This window comes from Excalfactoria chinensis, chromosome 3, assembly GCF_039878825.1.
Source record: "Excalfactoria chinensis isolate bCotChi1 chromosome 3, bCotChi1.hap2, whole genome shotgun sequence".
Taxonomy (NCBI): Eukaryota; Metazoa; Chordata; class Aves; order Galliformes; family Phasianidae; genus Excalfactoria; species Excalfactoria chinensis.
This window is the reverse complement of record NC_092827.1, coordinates 96,785,869-96,791,868: the sequence shown is the minus strand read 5'-3', so window position 1 is coordinate 96,791,868 and position 6,000 is coordinate 96,785,869. Positions and strand designations below refer to the sequence as shown.

The following is a 6,000-nucleotide window of genomic DNA, read 5'->3' as shown; positions in this document are numbered from 1 at the left end:
ATTACCTCAGTCTTTTAAAGTTTTCACTGCCCCTCTGAGCTTAGCTGTGCCTGCACGTGATGCATTCACACACACTGTACCTGCGTGATACTCTGCAGAAACACCTATTGCAAGGGTCCTTACAGCTTTGTCTGAGCAGCGCAGGCCACCTGAATGGGATCGTATGTGTCTATGGGATCCCCATGGAGACCTCCTCTGCTGGCATCACTGATCATTTGCTTCTGTGAGAAAGGACCATGTGAGGCAGCAGGAACAGGGGCACTGGTTTCTGAAGGGAAGAAAAGGCTGAGGATCCTTCATGGCGAAGGCTAGCAAAAATGTCTGTATCTCAGAAAACAGCCTGGAGAGGGGGAAGAGGAAAGATTTGGAAGGTAATGGGGTGTATGATCTACTTTGGTGCCCAGATTGCAATTAAAGAACTGTGGACATCCAGCCTGATGCCTACATAATCCCTTGTGTTCCACACACAACATTTCTGTTAGCAGAACTCCGGGTGGAATTAGCAATTTTTGCAGCATAATCACGTTGTTGAGTCATACTTAATTTATGAACTGCTTTACACACAAGATAATTTTCTCATGCTGATGCTGAGCTGATTGTTTCCCATTTCGTATTTATGCATTTGATATCTCCCCCCGCGGTACGGTGCTTCACACTTATCATTAGTGAACTTCACCTTGTTGATCTCAGACCATCTCTTCAATGTATCACTTTGCGTTAGGATCCCACCTGCCAGACTGAGAAGATTTCACAAGTGTTCTCTGTTATTTATCCTCCAAATCACTAATAACAATATTGACGAACATCAGACCTGAAGATCTCCACACATCTGCTCAGAACGCTCTCTTGACATTTACTTCCAGCTTGACATTAAGTCGTTTGCAGAAACTCCTTGAGAGTTGTTTTTTTTTCATCTATTTGTATACACACTCATAATCATAATTTGATATAAACTGTATTTTGCTAGCTTGTATGTGTGAATGCAGGTTACTGGCACCAAAAATTATGCTGAACATATTGCCTAAGTGTTTCTTCCAGTCATCACTATTTAGAATACAGAACTGATGAAGAATAAACCACTCAGTCTCTGCTGAAAGGCCAGGGGGGATAAATGCCCTGCACTTTTGAGTTTGACTTAGTGTGCAGTTTCAGCACGGCAGAAATATTTGCTGATGATGTAGATGCTCTTTAATATAGCACACAGGACAGAAATGATGCAAGAGCCTATTAGGCCGAAGAGAGAATTTCCAAGCTTCTGGTAAAAAGTTTTAAAAAAAGCAACACCCAAAAACCATAAAATTCAGAAAAGGACTCAATAACCATAACTGTGTCAGTTTTACTGCTAGCACATCATTAGCTCAGAAGAAGAGGATTTCAGAACGTCAACAGCATAACTGCTTCTCTCTGTTGAGGGCGCCCGCTTCTGATTCAGGAGCTTCAGTTCATGTTAAATTTTTGTTGTGTTAAGGATGTCTTCAGGGTCTACATCCCCAGAGTGGGGGCAGGAGGATGTTCCTTCCCAGATCTGGATTTGATAGTTTACAAAGGGAAAGCATTCAACCTAAGAGAAAAAAATTAAATGCACGTGCTAATGAAAGGGCTTGGCTTTCCACTGTATGGGACTGCTCACACGTGACGCCTCCGTTTCAGGCATGGGCTGGAGGGTTTCAGGATGCCATCAATCCAAAATGTAGCATCCACATACAGGCCCTCCCACGTAGGTACTTGGGAAGAGGCCAGGAAAGTGTTAGACTTGTGATGGAAACAAAGGGATCAGGTAACAACCTTCCCCCATGAAAGCCTCCATCGAGGGAGTGCCATCAAGGAGGCAATCTTGAGAGACAGAGTCAGCAAAGGCACATGGGATGAGGAGGCAGCAGGGACCTGTAGGCCCAGCCCTGCTGCTTTCTGGGGGTCCTCCTGTCTTCTTGAGTTCCGACTGCTTTCTTCTGCCTAAGCAATGCACAGCTGAATGGCATTCTGTAGGTGACTGCATCACAACATGATGACCCAGCGTCGTGTCCCATGAAATCCACGATGGAAATGAAGGATGAATCACACCACCACTGATTCAGCTCCCACACAGAGCCACTGTAGGTGTTTATTGTGTCTGTACCGGGCTTTAGAGAATAAATCACTCAGAAGCCAGGCTGGAAGGCTTTCCAGTTAACAGCAGTTTGGGCAGTGCTGTTCCGGTGCCCTTCTCAAGCCCCAGTCTTTGTTTGGTGGAGGTTTGGCTGTATGCTCCCCAAAGCAGCCTGAGGCCCTCAGCAGCCTCTACGAGGCTCGGGAGGTGCAGCAGAGCCCCAGCTCCTCCTGCCCACCCCGCTAGGTGGCCCTGCGAGCCCAGCCAACTGCCGGGGCTGCTCGCCCTGCACAGCGCAGGCACAGCGCTGCACTGACAGAAGCCCAGCCAACACGTCAGAAACAACTTCTTTTAAAGCAAAAATAAGAGTAATAATAAAATTCTTTCCTTTTTTTTTTTTTTTCCTTTTTTTTTTTTCTTTTTTTTCTTTCCCTAAGCTTCCTCTTCTGAAACAGCTCCAAGTTCACAATGCGCAGATTTGTGTTGATGGTTGGACTAGGTGGTCTTAGTGGCCTTTTCCAGCCTTAATGATTCTACGATTCTCAATGCAAAAGGCAGCTCACCCTCTGTTTTGCCTCGGTAGTGGGAAGGATTTGGCCCACAGGATGCTTTCCCCTCCTGGTAAGCACCAAGGCAATGGACTGCTCTGACCGTACCTCCAAATTCTGCCAGTGCCCAACCAATGACACCGCAATCCCTTACCCCAGTTTAGCCCTTACAAGAGACACTGCTCTGATCTGTTTCCTCCACTGTGATGCTGTGAGGTGAAATGAAGGGTGAAAATGTCCTTCTTGGCTTCCCAGCAGCAGCAACAACGAAATTTGATTACAGTGAATGTGTGGATGCTCACGGTCCCACAGCAAATGCCTCATTTTGATGGTAAACAAGGGTAGGTGAAGGCAGGCATCCACAGCCTCAGGCTGGATTAGGCATTATGGGCGTGTTCAATGGCTGTCTCTGGAAAGCAGAGATCTCTCTGTGCGCCTCTGAGCCGCTCAGGTAATCCCTGAAGTGCTTCCAGAGGTCAGCAGAGGAGGGGAAGAAAGAGGAGACAGTAGAGGAAGCACACGCAGATGTGGTGGTTTCTGTGGGCCCATGAAGGAGAGGAAGCAGGAGGTAAAAGCTGGAAAGCGTGCTTGGATTATGTATGTGTTTATTATTTAATGTCTCGTCTCTTTGTAGCACTGAATCTGGGGAGGAAAAAAAAAGCCTGTTTCCTGTGTGAGGTGGAGAAATCCACTCCACGTTGCTGTATTTCTCTTTCCTGATCTGTCAAATAAGGACCCCAGCATTTAGCAGCCTCCAGCTGAGGCTCTCTTACAAACAGCCTGAGATCTCCGGGAAGGAGAAGGGGGAACAGGCAGCAGAACTGAGGTTTCTGAAGCCACTGTACGTGGAGATTTCTGCAGCAGAAGTCTCTTCTCATGAAGGTTCTGCATCTTGCAGCCACCCATGGAGCTTGGGGCCTGCTGTGTCACACACTGTACAAACACACAGGGAGAGACAATCCCTGCCGCAAAGGACATTCTATCTAAATAGAGATGACAGAGGAAAAACCAGGGGAGGAATTAGAAATGAGCTGACTAGCTCAGGGTTACACCACTCGGTGCCAAAGCCAGAGGCAGCAGTTGGTATCCTGATTTCTAGCCCAGCAATCTGTTTTTTTCCACACAGCCGAACACCTTTTGCTGCTCTAATGCTTACAGGGTGTTAATGGCACTACAGATAATTATATATTACTTGGTATTTTTGACTAGTATGAGCTTTACACATAAGCACACACACCACTGAGATCAGCCACCCCAGCTCCCAGCCTATGAGGGGTTTGCAGGGCATTAAATAGCACCTGTAAGGTGACCTAAGAACAGAAATGTGACACAAGGAATGGGAAGGGAGGAGAGTCCAACTCCTGTGAAATCTGGATGTTAAAGCACCTTCGCAGGTTTCAACACCAAGTCAAAAACTCTTTGTCTTAAGGATTTAAGAGCAGACATAGGAAGAACTGTATTTATCTCATGTTAATCACCTAGGCAACTGGGAAAGCAGAAATGAGCTTCACTTTCTACTGTGTTGTATAATCTGCAAGTTTATTCAAATGCCTGTTTTGACATATCAGAAATACTTCTGATTCTACTAAAAATTTGCATTTTTAAGAACAACAACAACAACAAAGCATCAATAAAGCAATCAGATTTGGTTTGTAAGCTTTTCCTTTGACACAAGCATTGTGTGCCTGCATGCCCAGACAGTTACCTGATGTCCTACAATCTGCATTAGAAGTAGAACCACATTTTAATTTCTCCTTCAGGGGTTCCCACATCTGCAGAGCCCTGGTTGCAACAGCCAGGATTTGATTGAGAGCACAGCCAAGGAATGGGCTGGGAATTGTCCTTTCCTTCCCCAGCCAGCAGGAAACAGTTAAAAGCCTCTTCCTCAAGCCTGAAAGGTGTTACAAAGGATATATCCCCAAAATGAAATAACACTGTGCACATGCAGACCTGAAGCTTGTGTTATAACTGTGTAACACAGCTTTTAGTGAGCTTAAAGCAACCCAGAAAGCCGTAGGATCTTGCAGTATTCAAGCCTCTGCTGGTATCTTGGCTTAGCCAAGGAGACAGGAAGGCTGTATCTCTTAGCAAGGGAGAACAGCAAGGTCATACTTCTCCAGGGGCTTCAGTCAAATCCAGGGTTATTTCTGTAAATAAGAGAAACGTTAGTGTTGGTATCTGCTGCATCGCACGAGGAGGTAAAAATACATGGGTTAAAAATCCTCTGTTGAAACTTGTCCATTGTCAGAAAGTCAGATCTTTAAAACACCAAGTAATTCACAGACAGCTACGACTCTAATAAGGAACAGGTTAATTTTCATTTACCTGTTTCTCTTCTCGTCCAGACTGTGCGTTTCTATCTGACAGATTTTAATTCTTTTTTTCCACAGACCATTTCTTAAATGGAAAAAAACCCCTTCGTCCTAGATGGTCCTTCCAGAAAATAACAATCTTATCCTCTCCTCCCCCCTTTGCCAGTGTGTTTATTTACATTGTTTCAAAACCTATTTTCCTAGAAAAGAAATGTTGATGAGGTTTGGCTTTCCTCCCTGCATTTCCTAGGCAGAGCTGCTGGTGCTCCGCTCTGCCTGCCTGAGCCCAACACGAATTCCAAACCGTTAGTATTATTTTACTGAGCAGAGCAGATTCTCTGACTCTTCTAATTCATACGCAGCCATGCTGTGGTGCCGTGAAACCGTGATGTCCCATTTTTGCCATACTTAAAAAACTTTGTAAACTTCCAAGTAATTCTAGAAAAGGCACAGAGCTTCAGAGTAACCAAAGCCAAGATTCTGAGGCCCACTGACTGAGGGGATTAGGAATTTTTCCATTCGCTTCAATGAGTGCTGGTTCAAGCACTATGAAGTCATATTCATCCGTATATATCAAATGAATGGAAAAATTCCAAATATGGACAATCTGATACCATTCCTGCAAGCTACTGAAGAAGGTAGGGAATAGCACTACCTGCAAAATATCACAACCCCAGGAAAGGACAAGGAAGGTTCCAGAAGAAACAACAGAATAGGCCTGTAAACCCTCTTAAAGAGGATGAAAGGAAGATGGTGTCTATGGCCAGAACTCCCAAAGCAGATGAGAAGAGAAAGCACAGCCTGAAAAGCGCAGTCCTGTTGGTTGTGCGGAGCCTCAAGAATCTGGCTCAGTACAGGCAGACTAAAAGTAAACCCTCACAGATCCAATGTGTAGGATGCAACCTTTTCTTCCAAGTTCATGCAGTGGTGCAGGGAAAGAAGTGAAGGCCTGGCAAATTCAGAAAAGGAAAGGAAGCAACGGTATTATTTCTTAAAGTTGTAATTAACAGGAGGCAGAGGTGCGATCTACGACACGCTAAGATAGAATTAAACA

The 6,000-nt window shown here is 45.1% G+C and overlaps 1 long non-coding RNA gene across 2 annotated transcripts in view; it reads right to left on the bottom strand.

Annotated features, from left to right (window-relative positions):
* Positions 1-4,150: 4,150 nt before the first annotated feature.
* The window catches only part of LOC140249851 (uncharacterized), a 30,798-nt gene continuing 28,948 nt past the window's right edge, over positions 4,151-6,000 (bottom strand). The window contains exon 3 of one of the 2 annotated variants that reach the window (XR_011903086.1): positions 4,151-4,781. This is a non-coding gene — a long non-coding RNA (uncharacterized lncRNA). The remainder of the gene's footprint in view (positions 4,782-6,000) is intronic. The other variant, XR_011903087.1, reaches the window with a different exon arrangement.